Raw genomic sequence first — 18,793 nt, 5'->3', positions numbered from 1 at the left:
TTTCTTTTGATGATTTGCAATTCCTGAATCAAAAGTCTATACATAAAAGAAATGCAGACGTTGATTAAACAAAATGTAAAGAAAGCATCTGGCCAGAGTAACTCCATATGGAAGTTTACAAAATGATGCCAGGTGTCATTATATCTACCTTAGTTACATGAATACTACTGTGATCAGGATTTAAAATCTTTATATTGTTCATCCTCTAATATAATTACCCTTAAATATTAATCTTCCAGATCAAAACATCATACTGGTAGAAAATCTATTTAAGTGGGGCCATATCACAACGTTACAAATATATTATAATCTTTATTTTCTATCATTTATATGAAAAAATATTTTCTCCTGAAAGAAATATTAAATATCAGTTGTTTAAATATAAGTTAAATTGGATACTGCAGTATTGGTATTGTACTTCCTACTAATTCTCACTGTCAGACATTTTGTCATGTGCTCCACCCCCAGTCCTTTAACTTCTCTTGGTCAGTACTGAGTTGTGTTAAATCACACTGCAATGGGGTGTGGGAGAGATAGGCACTAAAATGTTCATTTCAATTGGTATATTGGTTAGAGATAAGGAAAGGAAGCCTGTTTAAATAGAGTAATAACATCATGAGTTATGGTCTCCTGGCAAGCTCAGTCCATTTAAAAAAGGACCATAAAATATAAAATGTGAATTTCAAAAGATCAGTAGATTATTTTTCCTGATATTTTTTTCTGCCTCTGTACCATGTGACAGCTATCAGCCAATAACAGACTCATATTTTTATATAATGTGAACTCCTGCATATGCTAAGTAGGAGCCGCTGCCTCAGGTAATTTAAAAGGCTGTGTACAATTTAATAATGAAAATAAATTACAAACAGCAAACAGCTATTTCACATAAAAACTAAACCTAAAGGTGAAATTTCCCATACACTTTATACTATTTTATACACCGGTAAAACAAGTAATTAGAAACACATTAAAGGGACAGCAAAGTCACAATTACACTTTTATGATTCAAATTTAAACAACTTTCCAATTTCCTTCTATTATCAAATCTGCTTTATTACCTTGGAGACCTTTGTGGCAAAGCTTATAATGCACTATAGTGCGCTAGCTGCCGATTAGTGGCACATACAAGCCTCTTGTCATTGGCTCACCTTATGTGCTCAGCTAGCTCCCAGTAGTGTATTGCTGCTGCTTCAATAAATGATACCTAGAGAATGAAGCCAATATCTTAATAGAAGTATAGTGGAAAGTTGTTTAAAATGATCTGTTCTATTTAAATAATGAAAAACATTTTGGGTTTCTTACCTAAGATGGCATAAATTATTTAAAAGGTGGAGGGCTGGAGAGCTTTTTGGGAGGGATCAGGGAGGTGGGAAGGTAAGGGGGTAATCATACACTGAAGAAAATAATAAATTAAAAAATGGTCTAAAACTGCAGACTGTCTGCTAGTACCTTAGATGGGGTGACCAGTGGGGAGAGAGGAGGAAACAGAGCTGTTTGGGAGGGGTCAGGGGGTGGGAAGTATCAGGCGGGAGAGCAATTTCTACACTAAAGCTAAACTTAACCTTACAAGCTACCCGGTTAACCCCTTCATTGCTGGGAATAGTAAGTATGGTGCCCAGTAGCAATTAGCTTTCTTCTAATTACCAAAAAGCAATGGCCATGTATGTCGGCTATTTTTTAACAAAAGGGAATCCAAATAAACTTTTATAACCATTTATGCTATGATTGCACAAGCGCTATGTAAATAATTTTAGGGAGAATCCCAAAGTTTGTGAAAAAGTTTTTTTATTTGATCACATTTGGCTGTGAAATGGTTGCATTTACTATACCAAAATGTGCCTAGATCAATGCTTTGGGTTGTCTACTAAAAATATATAGTTTTATATAGGTAAATAAAAAAAAACAAAAAAAACAAGGCTTTATTTCTGTTTAAATGTAGTGATGGCAAAAATGCTAAAAATGCTCTGGTCTTTTGGGGAAGATTTAGTCTGAAATGACCGGTCCTTAAGGGGTTAAAGTAAGGTTTTTGCTAATGTGTTATATATATTCACATATACATTCACATGACAAGAGGAAACAGAGAGATATTAATAAAACACAGACCAGTAAAGTAAGAAGAGATATAAAACAAACAGTTAAAGGGACAGTCAACACCAGAATTTTTGTTGTTTAAAAAGATAGATAATCCCTTTATTACCCATTCCGCAGTTTTTTGCAAAACCAACACTGTTATATTAATACACTTTTTACTTATGTGACTAACTTGTATCTAAGCATCTTCTGACCGCCCCTAATCACATGACTTTTAGTTATTATCTATTGACTTGCATTTTAGCCAATTAGTGCAGTGTCTGCCACTAGCCACGGGCGTGATCACAATGCTATCTATATGGCCTACATGAGCTTGCTCTCCCCTGCTGTGAAAAGTAAATAAAATAGAGGCGGCCTTCAAGGGCTTAAAAATTATCATATGTGCCTCCCTAGGTTTGCTTTCAACTAGAATACCAAGAGAACAAAGCAAAATTGTTGATAAAAGTAAATTGGAAAGTTGTTTAAAATTACATGCCCTCTTTGAAAAATGAAAGTTTTTTTTGGTCTTGACTGTCCCTTTAATAACAGACAGAACCCCAAGGCAGAACATACAGTGATCTGAGATGTCATCACAGAAATGCCTAATTTAAAATTTTATTTTATTTAACCCCTTAATGACAACTGACGTACCAGGTACGTCATGCATTAACAAGCAGTTAATGACAATAGACGTACCTGGTACGTCAGTTGTCTAACAGAGTGCTGGAAGTGATCACAATCGCTTCCAGCAGCTCTGAGGGTATTGCAGTGAAGCCTCAATATGGAGGCATCCTGCAATACCCCTTTACAAGCCTCCGATGCAGAGAGAGCCACTCTGTGGCCCTCTCTGCACCGGTAGTGATGGTGCAGTTGTCCGGGTGGGAGGGAGCGTGCGCGCGCGTGCACGAGACGCGCACACGTGCACGTGAACATACTGTGCATGCACGGTGCGTGTGCACGAGACGCGCGTGCATGTGCACGTGCACGCGCACGCATTAGCCACACTGACACCAATGAGGGCAAAAAGCCAGGGAAAGGTAAAAAAAAAAAATTCAAATATAAATGGATCTGGGAGGGGGAGGGGCTGCTACACTACAGAAAGAGTTAATTGAAAAATAAAATAAAAATACTTTGTTTTTTGTAGCCAAAGTGGGTACTGGCAGACAGCTGCCAGTACCCAAGATGGCGGTAATTAGGTAGGGGAGAGGGTTAGAGAGCTGGAGGGGGGATCAGGGAGGTTGGGGCTAAGGCAGGGGTCCATCCCAGCTAAAAGATTTTATTATTTTTATTTTAAAAAAAAAAAAATAAACCTCTTATTTAGTACTGGCAGACTTTCTGCCAGTACTTAAGATGGCAGTAACAATTGTGGGGTGGGGGAGGGAAGCGAGCTGTTTGAGAGGGATCAGGGGGTGGGATGTGTAAGGAGGGAGGCTGATCTCTAAAATTAACCCTGCAAGCTCCCTAAAAGCTACCTAATTTAACCCCTTCACTGCTGGGCATAATTCACGTGTGGTGCGCAGCAGCATTTAGCGGCCTTCTAATTACCAAAAAGCAACGCCAAAGCCATATAAGTCTGCTATTTCTGAACAAAGGGTATCCCAGAGAAGCTTTTACAACAATTTCTGCCATAATAGCACAAGCTGTTTGTAAATTATTTCAGTGAGAAACCTAAAATTGTGAAAAATGTAAAGTTTTTTTTTTTTTTTATCGCATTTGGCGGTGAAATGGTGGCATGAAATATACCAAAATTGGCCTAGATCAATACTTTGGGTTGTCTTCTAAAAAAAAATATATACATGTCAAGGGATATTCAGGTATTCCTGACAGATATCAGGGTTCCAATGTAACTAGCGCTAATTTTGAAAAAAAGTGGTTTGGAAATAGCAAAGTGCTACTTGTATTTATTGCCCTATAACTTGCAAAAAAAGCAAAGAACATGTAAACATTGGGTATTTCTAAACTCAGGACAAAATTTAGAAACTATTTAGCATGGGTGTTTTTTGGTGGTTGTAGATGTGTAACAGATTTTGGGGGTCAAAGTTAGAAAAAGCGTGTTTTTATCCATTTTTTCCTCATATTTTATCTTTTTTTTTTTTAGTAAATTATAAGATATGATGAAAATAATTGTATCTTTAGAAAGTCCATTTAATGGCGAGAAAAACAGTATATAATATGTGTGGGTACAGTAAATGAGTAAGAGGAAAATTACAGCTAAACACAAACACTGCAGAAATGTAAAAATAGCCATTGTCATTAAGGGTAAGAAAATTGAAAAATGGTCCGGTCATTAAGGGGTTAAAAATGACCTGCAGAAAGTTTTTCACTAAAAAATCTCATCGCAGAAAGAGAAAAAAAGTTCTACCTCTGGGGACAGAATATAAAACAAAATACAATATTATCTGAGAATACACAAATAGATAAGGGAGAATGTGACAATCAGCACAAGGTGTTGTGTAACTGGAAGGAATAGGTACTGGGGAAGGTGGGGTAGATAAGGTAAGAAGGGAGATAGGGAAGGATAATGTATAGGGGAGTATAGAGCACAGAGGCAGTAAATGACATAAGGTGCTATTAGACACAATGTATTGTCTGTACCTGATCACATATAACAGCCAATGACACTAAATACTGAGCAGGGGCTAAATTAGCATCATTGGAGTGAAGCAGTTGGTGCTGTGCACAGACCAACTAATCGATTATGAGATTCACTGACAACTATTTTAATAATCTATTATTATCGATTATACTGATTAGTTATTGCAGCTCTAAATTATATTGTGTAGTTCTGTATTTAGTGTAAAACTAAAAAATAAAAGAAATATTTTAGGTTTAATGTCCCTTTAAAACTGACCCTGCTACACATCTGCCCCTAGTTAGTCTGAGCAGGGGTGATAAGATCATGTAAAACAATACAAGTGTTGCTAACAAAACAGCAGTGACACTTTGTCTACTCTGTAACAAGGTCAGATTGGCTCCTACAAATAAGGCAAACTATGACCGGGCGCCCCTCGATAAAGCAGGGCTGATAATGTTCGGTTTGGGGGCACAGTGTGTATTAACCCTTCACTGGAACAGAGAGCCACACAGTATGTATTAACACTTCACTATCACAGAGAGCAGCACAGTGTGTATTAACCCTTCACTAGCACAGAGAGCAGCACAGTGTGTATTAACCCTTCACTAGCACAGAGAGCAGCACAGTGTGTATTAACCCTTCACTAGCACAGAGAGCAGCACAGTGTGTATTAATCCTTCACTAGCACAGAGTGTATTAACCCTTCACTAGCACAGAGAGCAGCACAGTGTGTATTAACCCCTTCACTAGCACAGAGAGCAGCACAGTGTATATTAACCCTTCAATAGCACAGAAAGCAGCACGGTGTGTATTAACCCTTCACTAGCACAGAGAGCAGCACATTGTGTATTAATCCTTCACTAGCACAGAGTGTATTAACCCTTCACTAGCACAGAGAGCAGCACAGTGTGTATTAACCCCTTCACTAGCACAAAGAGCAGCACAGTGTGCATTAACCCTTCACTAGCACAGAGAGCTGTACAGTGTGAGTTAACCCTTCACTAGCACAGAGAGCTGCACAGTGTATATTAACCCTTTACTAGCACAGAGAGCAGCAGTGTGTATTAACCCTTTACTAGCACAGAGAGCAGCACAGTGTGTATTAACCCTTTACTAGCACAGAGAGCAGCACAGTGTGTATTAACCCTTTACTAGCACAGAGAGCAGCACAGTGTGTATTAACCCTTCACTAGCACAAAGAGCAGCACAGTGTGTATTAACCCTTCACTAGCACAGAGAGCAGCACAGTGTGTATTAACCCTTCACTAGCACAGAGAGCAGCACAGTGTGTATTAACCCTTCACTAGCACAGAGAGCTGCACAGTGGGTATTAACCCTTCACTAGCACAGAGAGCAGCACAGTGTGTACTAACCCTTTCACTAGCACAGAGAGCAGCACAGTGTGTATTAACCCATCACTAGCACAGAGAGCTGCACATTGTGTATTAACCCTTCACTAGCACAGAGAGCAGCACAGTGTGTATTAACCCCTCCACTAGCACAGAGAGCAGCACAGTGTGTATTAACCCCTCCACTAGCACAGAGAGCAGCACAGTGTGTATTAACCCCTCCACTAGCACAAAGAGCAGCACAGTGTGTATTAACCCTTCACTAGCACAGAGAGCAGCACAGTGTGTATTAACCCTTCACTAGCACAGAGAGCAGCACAGTGTGTATTAACCCTTCACTAGCACAGAGAGCTGCACAGTGGGTATTAACCCTTCACTAGCACAGAGAGCAGCACAGTGTGTACTAACCCTTTCACTAGCACAGAGAGCAGCACAGTGTGTATTAACCCATCACTAGCACAGAGAGCAGCACAGTGTGTATTAACCCTTCACTAGCACAGAGAGCAGCACAGTGAGTATTAACCCTTCACTAGCACAGAGAGCAGCACAGTGTGTATTAACCCCTCCACTAGCACAGAGAGCAGCACAGTGTGTATTAACCCCTCCACTAGCACAGAGAGCAGCACAGTGTGTATTAACCCTTCACTAGCACAGAGAGCAGCACAGTGTGTATTAACCCTTCACTAGCACAGATAGCAGCACAGTGTGTATTAACCCTTCACTAGCACAGATAGCAGCACAGTGTGTATTAACCCTTCACTAGCACAGAGAGCAGCACAGTGTGTATTAACCCTTCACTAATACAAAGAGTTAAACAGCACTTAGTATCCCATTGCCTGGCACAAGCAGATGAATAACATACAATAAAAGAACAACATTTATAACAATTATAAACTTTTAAACAGACTAGAAAGTGACTAAAACGTTTTATCACACAATACACACAGCCTGACTCACTCACCCAGCAGCAGCTGCACAGGAAGTAAATGGGAGGGAACAATAGAACACTGGAGCTCCACTATAGACAGGAAACATGTGACCTCCACTCAAAGGTTTTTTTGTTTGTTTTTTTTTAAATCAACTTTAATGTAACAAACAACCAGTAGACAATAATTCTGAAAACTAAACATTTTGCAACTTTCTTGTGCTTAAATGGACACTGAACCCAATCTTATGCAATTTTAATCAAGCTTCTAATTTACTCTTATTATCAAATTTTCTTCATTCTCTTGCTATCTTTATTTGAAAAAGAAGGCATATAAGCTAAGAAGCTAGCTAATTGTTGGTTCAGACAACGGACAGCACTTGTTTATTGGTACTGTCCAATCAGTAAGGACAACCCAGGTTGTTCACCAAACATGGGCCGGCAGCTAAACTTACATTCTTGCTTTTCAAATAAAGATACCAAGAGAATGAAGACAATTTGATAATAGGAGTAAATTAGAAAGTTGCTTAAAATTGCATGCTCTATCTGAATCACAAAAGAAAAAAAATTGGGTTCAGTGTCCCTTTAACCCCTTAATGACCACAGCACTTTTCCATTTTCTGTCCGTTTGGGACCAAGGCTATTTTTACATTTCTGCGGTGTTTGCGTTTAGCTGTAATTTTCCTCTTACTCATTTACTGTACCCCCACATATTATATACCGTTTTTCTCGTCATTAAATGGACTTTCTAAAGATACCATTATTTTCATCATATCTTATAATTTACTATAAAAAAAATTATAAAATATGATGAAAAAAATGGAAAAAACACACTTTTTCTAACTTTGACCCCCAAAATCTGTTGCACATCTACAACCACCAAAAAACACCCATGCTAAAAAGTTTCTAAATTTTGTCCAGAGTTTAGAAATACCCAATGTTTACTTGTTCTTTGCTTTTTTTGCAAGTTATAGGGCCATAAATATAAGTAGCACTTTGCTATTTCCAAACCATTTTTTTTTTCAAAATTAGCGCTAGTTACATTGGAACACTGATATCTTTCAGGAATCCCTGAATATCAATTGACATGTATATAATTTTTTTAGTAGACATCCCAAAGTATTGATCTAGGCCCATTTTGGTATATTTCATGCCACCATTTCACCGCCAAATGCGATCAAATACAAAAAAAACGTTCACTTTTTCACAAATTTTTTCGCAAACTTTTGGTTTCTCACTGAAATTATTTACAAACAGCTTGTGCAATTATGGCATAAATGGTTGAAAAATCTTCTCTGGGATCCCCTTTGTTCAGAAATAGCAGACATATATGGCTTTGGCATTGCTTTTTGGTAATTAGAAGGCCGCAAAATGCCGCTGCGCACCACACGTGTATTATGCCCAGCAGTGCAGGGGTTAATTAGGGAGCTTGTATGGAGCTTGTAGGGTTAATTTTAGCTTTAGTGTAGTGTAGCAGACAACCCAAAGTATTGATCTAGGCCCATTTTGGTATATTTCATGCCACCATTTCACCGCCAAATGCGATCAAATAAAAAAAAAATGTTCCCTTTTTCACAAACTTTAGGTTTCTCACTGAAATTATTTACAAACAGCTTGTGCAATTATGGAACAAATGGTTGTAAATGCTTCTCTGGGATCCCCTTTGTTCAGAAATAGCAGACATATATGGCTTTGGTGTTGCTTTTTGGTAATTAGAAGGCCGCAAAATGCCACTGCGCACAACACGTGAATTATGCCCAGCAGTGAAGGGGTTAATTAGGTAGCTTGTAGAGAGCTTGCAGGGTTAATTTTAGCTTTAGTGTAGAGCTCAGCCTCCCACCTGAAACATCAGACCCCCTGATCCCTCCCAAACAGCTCTCTTCCCTCCCCCACCCCACAATTGTCCCCGCCATCTTAAGTACTGGCAGAAACTCTGCCAGTACTAAAATTAAAGGTATATTTGGGCTTTTTAGTTTGTTTTTTTTTAGCATATTTACATATGCTGCTGTGTAGGATTCCCCCTTAGCCCCCAACCTCACTGATCCCCACCAAACAGCTGTCTAACCCTCGCCCTCTGCCTTAATAGGCACCATCTTGGGTACTGGCAGCTGTCTGCCAGTACCCAGTTAAGAAAAAAGTGTTGGTTTTTTTTTAGAAAAAATCCCTTTTTCTGTAGTGTAGCTTCTCCCCCCACCCAAGACCAACCCTCCACCACTCCAAAATCACTTTGATTATTATTTGATTTACATTTTAGTGTCCTTTTGCCCCACATGTGTATTTAAACATTTCTGTAGTATAGCGGCTCCCACCCGCTCCCGCCCCGTGCACGCGCCCGCCCGCCGCCCCCCGTGCACGTGCGCGCCCACGCGCGCCCCCGTCAGCTCCGCCCCCGATCCCGCCCCCCTCCACCTTAAACAGCACACCGATGGCCGCCCACCCGCCTCCCAAGTCGGCTCCCACCCACCAACGATACCGGCCATCGATGTCCGGTGCAGAGAGGGCCACAGAGTGGCTCTCTCTGCATCGGATGGCCATGTAAGGTTATTGCAGGATGCCTCCATATCGAGGCATCACTGCAATAACCGGAAAGCAGCTGGAAGCGATCAGGATCGCTTCCAGCTGCTTTCCACACCGAGGACGTGCAGGGTACGTCCTCAGGCGTTAACTGCCTTTTTTTTTAGGACGTACCCTGCACGTCCTCGGTCATTAAGGGGTTAATGTTCACTCACAGTGGTTTATGCTGATTGTCATTTATAAAGTAACCACTGTGAATGAACATTAAGCACAAGAAAGCAAACTGAACAAGGCTGAAGTTGTCTTCTTATTCAGTCAGCTTTGTATTCTGCAACCACTTGCAATTTGCACAATAAAGCTTTATAAACAAAATATCTAGCATTATTTTTATTTAAATAAAATAATACACTTTCTAAAAATCTAAACAAACTTACAGCAGACATCCCAACTGCAAAAACTTGTTACATGATCTTATATTGCAATAAACAGATGGCAAACAGGACACAATTGTGATTATGTTCTGAATAAGTAACTGGTATTTTAAAAAGGTTAAAATCCTTTGGACCACTCATTTATGTGGATATATACAGGGCGTGCTAGGGTTACCACCTCGGCCATGGTTTCCTGCACACTTATGAGTTACACATGCTGCAGGGTGTGCAGAGTGGAACATGAATTGCACCCCTGGACAGCTCTATTCATGTTCCTCCCTGCAGGATGTGTAATTCATAAGTGTCCAGGAAAACATGGCCGAGGGGGCAACTATAGCGTGAACCCATCATAAAACAGATGTTATCAGCCTGGCCCAACGGTCTATAAGGCAAACACATTGGTGCCAACCTTGCCAATTCATATATTTTACCTTTTCTAAATAATTGGTATTTAAAAATGATTAAAATCCTTTGAGCCACTAATTTCTGTGTGGATATATATAGGGTGTGAGCCCCTTCATATAATCCACATATTTTCAGACTGGCCCAACGGTTTCTATGGCAGAAACTGGTGCCAGCCTTGCCACTTCATATATTTTAAATATTCTGAATAAGTAACTGGTTAAAATCTTTGGGCCAATGATTTCTATGTGGATATATATAGGGCATGAGCCCCTTCATAGTATAGACATGTTCTCAGCCTGGCCCAATGGTTTCTATGGCAAACAAACTGGTGCCAACCTTGCCACTTATATATTTTACTTTTTCTTAGTAAATATTATTTTAAATTGGGTAAAATCCTTTGGGCCACTGATTTCTGTGTGGTTATATAGGATGTGAGCCCCTTCATATAATCCACATATTTTCAGACTGGCCCAACGGTTTCTATGGCAGACAAACTGGTGCCAGCCTTGCCACTTCATATATTTTAAATATTCTGAATAAGTAACTGGTTAAAATCTTTGGGCCATTCATTTCTATGTGGATATATATAGGGCATGAGCCCCATCATAGTATAGACATGTTCTCAGCCTGGCCCAATGGTTTCTATGGCAAACAAACTGGTGCCAACCTTGCCAAATCCTATAATTTACCTTTTTTAAATAAGTAACTAGTATTTTGAAAGGGTTAAAATCCTTTGGGCCTATCATTTCTGTGTGGATGTATACAGGGCGTGAACCCCTTCATAAAACCCACATATTCTCAGACTGGCCCAACTGTTTCTATGGCAAAAAAACTAATGTCAACCTTGCCACTTCATATATTTGACCTTTTCTAAATAAATAACTGGTATTTCAAATGGGTTAAAATCATTTGGGCCACTCATTTATGTGTGGATAAATACAGGGAGTGAGCCCCTTCATAGGAAAACGTGTTCTCAGCCTTGCCCAACGCTTTTTGTAGCAAACAAACTGGTGCCAATGTTGCAATATTATATATTTTAAATTTCTGAATAAGCAACTAGTATTTTAAAAGGGTTAAAATCCTTTGGACCACTCACTTCTTTGTGGATATATACAGGGCGTGAACCTCTCCATAGAATAAACATGTTCTCACCGTAGCCCAACTCTTTTTGAAGTAAACGAACTGGTGACAACCTTTCCACCTCATATATTTTACCTTTTTCTAAATAATATTCAGATATTTTAAAAGGGTTAAAATCCATTGGGCCACTCATTACTGAGTGGATATATACAAGGAGTGAGCCCCTTCATATGATAGACATGTATTCAGCCTGGTCCAATGTTTTTTGTAGCAAACAAACTTGTGCCAATGTGGCCATCTCATACATTTTACATTTCCTGAAGAAGTTAGTGGTATTTTGAAAGGGTAAAAATCTGTTGGGCCACTCATTTATGTGTGGATATATACAGAATGTGAGCCCCATCATAGGAGAGAGACATGTTCTCAGCCTGGTCCAATGCTTTTTATGGGAAATAAACTGGTGCCAACCTTGCCACTTATATATTTTACTTTTTCTTAGTAAATATTATTTTAAATTGGGTAAAATCCTTTGGGCCACTGATTTCTGTGTGGTTATATAGGATGTGAGCCCCTTTATACAATCCATGTGTTTTTAGACTGGCCCAAAAAATTCTATGACAAAGAAACCCTTTTCAACATATCAGTAACTTATTTAGAAAAGGTAAAATATGTGATTTGAAAAGGTTGGCACCAGTTTGTTAGTCATAAAATGTTTTGGGCCAGGCTGAAAACATGTCTGTCCTATGAAGGGGCTCACTCCCTGTATATATCCATACATAAATGAGTGGCCCACAGGATTTTAACCCTTTTAACATACCACTTACAGAAAAGGTAAAATATATGAAGTGGCAAGTTTGGCACCAGTTTGTTTACCATACAAACCGTTTGCCAGTCTGAAAACATATACGCCTAGATTACGAGTCTTGCGTTAGCCTTAAAAAGCAGCGTTGAGGGGTCCCAATGCTGCTTTTTAACGCCCGTTGGTATTACGAGTCAGGCAGGTACAGGTGTACCACTCACTTTTTTTCACACGATTTTAGCATACCGCAAATCCCCTTACGTCAATTGCGTATCCTATCTTTTTAATGGGATTTGCCTAACTCCGGTATTACGATCGCTTTAAAAAGTGAGCGGTACACCCTCTACCTCCAAGACTCCTACCGCATTTTAAAGTCAGTAGTTAAGAGTTTTATGGGCTAATGCCGCAACATAAAACTCCTAACTAAAGTGCTATAAAGTACACTAACACCCATAAACTACCTATTAACCCCTAAACCGAGGCCCCGCACATCGCAAACACCATAATAAAATTATTTAACCCCTAATCTGCCGACCGGACATCGCTGCCACTGTAATAAATTTATTAACCCCTAAACCGCCGCACTCCTGCCTTGCAAACACTAGTTAAATTTTATTAACCCCTAATCTGCCCCCCCCCAACGTCGCCGCAACTATATTAAATTTATTAACCCCTAATCTGCCGTCGCCGCCACTATAATAAATTTATTAACCCCTAAACCTAAGTCTAACCCTAACCCTAACCCCCCCTAACTTAAATATAATTTAAATACATCTAAATAAATTATTCCTATTTAAAACTAAATACTTAACTGTAAAATAAACCCTAACGGCTAGATTTAGAGTTCGGCGGTAGCCGTCAAAACCAGCGTTAGAGGCTCCTAACGCTGGTTTTGGGCGCCCGCTGGTATTTGGAGTCAGTGATTAAAGGGTCTAACGCTCACTTTACAGCCGCGACTTTTCCATACCGCAGATCCCCCTACGCCATTTGCGTAGCCTATCTTTTCAATGGGATCTTTCTAACGCTGGTATTTAGAGTCGTTTCTGCAGTGAGCGTTAGAGCTCTAACGACAAGATTCCAGCCGCCTGAAAATAGCAGGAGTTAAGAGCTTTCTGGCTAACGCCGGTTTATAAAGCTCTTAACTACTGTACCCTAAAGTACACTAACACCCATAAACTACCTATGTACCCCTAAACCGAGGTCCCCCCACATCGCCGCCACTCGATTAAAAATTTTAACCCCTAATCTGCCGACCGCCACCTACGTTATACTTATGTACCCCTAATCTGCTGCCCCTAACACCGCCGACCCCTGTATTATATCTATTAACCCCTAACTTGCCCCCCACAACGTCGCCGCAAGCTACTTAAAATAATTAACCCCTAATCTTCCGTCCGCAAATCGCCGCCACCTACGTTATCCCTATGTACCCCTAATCTGCTACCCCTAACATCGCCGACCCCTATGTTATATTTATTAACCCCTAATCTGCCCCCCACAACGTCGCCGACACCTACCTACACTTATTAACCCCTAATCTGCCGAGCGGACCTGAGCGCTACTATAATAAAGTTATTAACCCCTAATCCGCCTCACTAACCCTATCATAAATAGTATTAACCCCTAATCTGCCCTCCCTAACATCGCCGACACCTACCTTCAATTATTAACCCCTAATCTGCCGACCGGAGCTCACCGCTATTCTAATAAATGTATTAACCCCTAAAGCTAAGTCTAACCCTAACACTAACACCCCCCTAAGTTAAATATAATTTTTATCTAACGAAATAAATTAACTCTTATTAAATAAATAATTCCTATTTAAAGCTAAATACTTACCTGTAAAATAAATCCTAATATAGCTACAATATAATTTATAATTATATTATAGCTATTTTAGGATTAATATTTATTTTACAGGCAACTTTGTAATTATTTTAACCAGGTACAATAGCTATTAAATAGTTAAGAACTATTTAATAGTTACCTAGTTAAAATAATAACAAATTTACCTGTAAAATAAATCCTAACCTAAGATATAATTAAACCTAACACTACCCTATCAATAAAATAATTAAATAAACTACCTACAATTACCTACAATTAACCTAACACTACACTATCAATAAATTAATTAAACACAATTGCTACAAATAAATAAAATTAAATAAACTATCTAAAGTACAAAAAATAAAAAAGAACTAAGTTACAGAAAATAATAAAATATTTACAAAGATAAGAAAAATATTACAACAATTTTAAACTAATTACACCTACTCTAAGCCCCCTAATAAAATAACAAAGCCCCCCAAAATAAAAAATTCCCTACCCTATTCTAAAATACAAATATTACAAGCTCTTTTACCTTACCAGCCCTGAACAGGGCCCTTTGCGGGGCATGCCCCAAGAATTTCAGCTCTTTTGCCTGTAAAAAAAAACATACAATACCCCCCCCCAACATTACAACCCACCACCCACATACCCCTAATCTAACCCAAACCCCCCTTAAATAAACCTAACACTACCCCCCTGATGATCTTCCTACCTTGTCTTCACCATGCCAGGTTCACCGATCCGTCCTGGCTCCAAGATCTTCATCCAACCCAAGCGGGGGCTAGACATCCACTGAAGAAGTCCAGAAGAGGGTCCAAAGTCTTCCTCCTATCCGGCAAGAAGAGGACATCCGGACCGGCAAACATCTTCTCCAAGCGGCATCTTCTATCTTCTTCCATCCGATGACGACCGGCTCCATCTTGAAGACCTCCAGCGCGGATCCATCCTCTTCTTCCGACGACTAGACGACGAATGACGGTTCCTTTAAGGGACGTCATCCAAGATGGCGTCCCTCGAATTCCGATTGGCTGATAGGATTCTATCAGCCAATCGGAATTAAGGTAGGAATTTTCTGATTGGCTGATGGAATCAGCCAATCAGAATATAGTTCAATCCGATTGGCTGATCCAATCAGCCAATCAGATTGAGCTCGCATTCTATTGGCAGATTAGGGGTTAATAAGATTATGCAGGTGGCGATGATGTCGGGGGCGGCAGATTAGGGGTTAATAAGTGTAAGATTAGGGGTGTATAGACTCAGGGTTGATGTTAGGGTGTTAGGTGTAGACGTAAAAAGTATTTCCCCATAGGAAACAATGGGGCTGCGTTAGGAGCTGAACACTGCTTTTTTGCAGGTGTTAAGTTTTTTTTAAGCCAGCTCAGCCCCATTATTTCCTATGGGGAAATCGTGCACGAGCATGTTACACCAGCTTACCGCTGACTTAAGCAACACTGGTATTGATGTGAGATGTGGAGCTAAATTTTGCTCAATGCTCACTTTTCTGAGGCTAACGCCGGCTTGCAGAAAACTCGTAATACCAGCGTTGTCTTAAGTGAGCGGTGAGAAAAAAAGGCTTGTTAGCACCGCACACCATTACCGACATAAACTCGTAATCTAGCCGATAGATTGTATAAAGAGTCTAATGCCCTGTATATATCCAGACAGAAATGCATTTCCATAAAGATTTAATCCTTTTAAAAAATACCAGTTACTTAGTGAGAAAAGGTAAAATATATGAAGTGCCAAGGTTGTCACCAATTTGTTTGCCATAAAAAGCCTTGGGCCAGGCTGATGACATGTCTGTCCTATGATGGGTTCATGGCACACCTTGTATATATCCACACATATATGAGTGGCTTAAATGATTTTAACCCTTTCAAATTACCAGTTACTTATTCAGAAAAGGTAAAATATATGAAGTGGCAAGGCTGGCACCAGATTGTTTGCCTCAAAAAGCATTGGTCCAGGCTGAAAATATGTCTATTCTATTAAGGGGTTCATGCCGTGTATATATACACACAGAAATGAGTGACCCAAAGATTTTAACCCTTTTAAAATACCAGTTTCTTATTCAGAAAAGGTAAAATATGTGAAGTGGCAAGGTTGGCACCGGTTTGTTTGCCTTAGAAACCGTTGGGCCATTCTGAAATCATGTGGATTGTATGAAGGGGCTCACACCCTGTATATCCACACAGAAATAAGAGGCCCAAAGGATTTTTATCCTTTCCAGTGGTGACTAAAGGAACAATATATAGGGGGAGCACATAAGATTAGTGATGTCGCAAACCTAAAAATTTCGGTTCGCGAACGGTGGACTCGAACTTCCGTAACTGTTCGTGAACCGGCGAACCGCCATTGACTTCAATAGGCATGCGAACTTTAAAACCCACAGGGACTCTTTCTGGCCACAATAGTGATAAAAAAAAATTTTTTCAAGGGGACTAACACCTGGACTGTGGCATGCCGGAGGGGGATCCATGGCAAAACTCCCATGGAAAATTACATAGTTGATGCAGAGTCTGGTTTTAAGCCATAAAGGGCATAAATCACCTAACATTCCTAAATTGTTTGGAATAACGTGCTTTAAAACATCAGGTATGATGTTGTATCGATCAGGTAGTGTAAGGGTTACGCCCGCTTCACAGTGACAGACCAAACTCCCCGTGTAACGCACCGCAAACAACCGCAAACAGTCCATTTGCACAACCACGAGATAGATAGATTTGATAGATAGATACATAGATTACATAGATCAATAGATGCAATATACATTTGATAGATACAAATTACATAGATCAATAGATGCAATATACATTTGATAGATACGAATTACATAGATCAATAGATGCAATATACATTTGATAGATACGAATTACATAGATCAATAGATGCAATATACATTTGATAGATACGAATTACATAGATCAATAGATGCAATATACATTTGATAGATACGAATTACATAGATCAATAGATGCAATATACATTTGATAGATACGAATTACATAGATTAAAAGATGCAATATACATTTGATAGATACGATTGATAGTTAGATAGATTTGTTAGATAGATAAATAGATAGATTTGATAGATATATAATTTCCCAGACAGAGAATTACAAGATGTGCGGTCTGGGACCCATGGTAAGGTTACTTCCTTTTGCACAATCAAGTACAGGTTGGGGTCCGGGATTGCCTTTTGTGCAAAGAAATTGTGGCCAGGTACCTTCCACTGCGGTGTCTCCTATCAGGGGACGTGTATATGGCATGGATTTTAGGAACCGGGAGATGGAAAAATATGCTTGGACACCCAGTACAGGTCGTTCTCCTTCAGCCTTTTTATACGAGGGTCCCCGACCCTCAACAGGCACGACAGCATGAAAGACCCCATATGCCATGACTTCCTTTTGACTTCCTTTTGCACAATCGAGTACAGGTATGGCATAGTTTTTAGGAACCCGGAGATAATTTTTAGGAACCGGGAGATGGAAAAAGATGCTTGGTCGGTCCTCCAACTTCAAATTTGGGGCACTGCGCGTGCAATCTACTGTGCCACCAGATATGAGTGGTGTGTTAAGTAGTACTATTCTTAGCAGTTTAATCTGTCATGCTCGGCTGAGTAGGTTCAGGAGTTTGGAGCATGTGCAAGGTGATGGCTGAGTTAAGCTGAGAGGATGTGAAGAGGTGAGTAGGACTCAGTATACCAGAATGGAAACACAGAACAAAGAAGGGCTTTTGTTAAAGTAACTTTACTAAGGTAATGCGAGGAAAACAAGAGGTAAAGCACATCAAGGTTATATTCCAAACTGATAATAAACAAATGAAAGTCTTGTAAAAGAACAGTTCAAGCAGAAGTCCTTCAACAGACACAGACGACCCTTACGAGTACTTGATATTAGGATCAAAGTGGGCATACACGGGTATAAGAGCCAGGGTACTTGGTATCATATGCCAGTATCTCGGTAAGGCAACTTGGGTTCAGGAACGGGCCGAGCGGCAAGCATACGCCTGTATCTCGGTAAGGCAACTTGGTTTCAGGAACGGGCCGAGCATACGCCAGTATCTCGGTAAGGCAACTTGGTTTCAGGAAGGGGCCGAGCATACGCCAGTATCTCGGTATAGCAACTTGGGTTCAGGAAGGGGCAGAGCATACGCCAGTATCTCGGTAAGGCAACTTGGGTTCAGGAAGGGGCCGAGCATACACCATTATCTAGTATCTCGGTAAGGCAACTTGGTTTCAGGAAGGAGCCGAGCATACGCCAGTATCTCGGTAAGGCAACTTGGTTTCAGGAAGGAGCCGAGCATACGCCAGTATCTCGGTAAGGTAACTTGGGTTCAGGAACAGGCCGAGCATACGCCAGTATCTCGGTAAGGCAACTTGGGTTCAGGAACAGGCCGAGCATACGCCAGTATCTCGGTAAGGCAACTTGGGTTCAGGAACAGGCCGAGCATACGCCAGTATCTCGGTAAGGCAACTTGGGTTCAGGAACAGGTCGAGCATACGCCAGTATCTCAGTAAGGCAACTATGGTTCACGAATAGGCCGAGCATACGCCAGTATCTCGGTAAGACAACTTTGGTTCAGGAACAGGCCGAGCATACGCCAGTATCTCGGTAAGGCAACTTAGTTTCAGGAAGACAAATGTCACAGTAGAGTTGCGTAGACTCAGCAAGCAGATAAACAAACAGTTCTTACAGCAGTGGAGTTTAGTACCAACAGCCAAGGAAGTATACAGGTACTCACAGCAGAGGTACTTGGCTTCAGTATAAACAGATGTCACAGTATAGTTGCTTAGACTCAGCAAGCAGATTA

At 40.2% G+C, this 18,793-nt stretch overlaps 1 protein-coding gene across 3 annotated transcripts in view; it reads right to left on the bottom strand.

Moving 5' to 3' along the window:
* Window positions 1-18,793, bottom strand: part of LOC128659976 (gastrula zinc finger protein XlCGF26.1-like) — a 434,460-nt gene that overhangs the window by 90,424 nt on the left and 325,243 nt on the right. The window contains exon 1 of one of the 3 annotated variants that reach the window (XR_008402494.1): window positions 6,956-6,982. The exons of 1 other annotated variant lie outside the window; for it this stretch is intronic. The gene's annotated coding sequence lies outside the window, so the exon portion shown is untranslated. Of the gene's footprint in view, window positions 1-6,955; window positions 6,983-18,793 lie in introns of those variants that run through there. One more of the 3 variants, XR_008402495.1, reaches the window with a different exon arrangement.

The sequence above is a fragment of the Bombina bombina genome, chromosome 5 (assembly GCF_027579735.1).
Source record: "Bombina bombina isolate aBomBom1 chromosome 5, aBomBom1.pri, whole genome shotgun sequence".
Lineage (NCBI taxonomy): Eukaryota > Metazoa > Chordata > Amphibia > Anura > Bombinatoridae > Bombina > Bombina bombina.
This window is presented reverse-complemented; position numbering and strand designations above follow the sequence as displayed.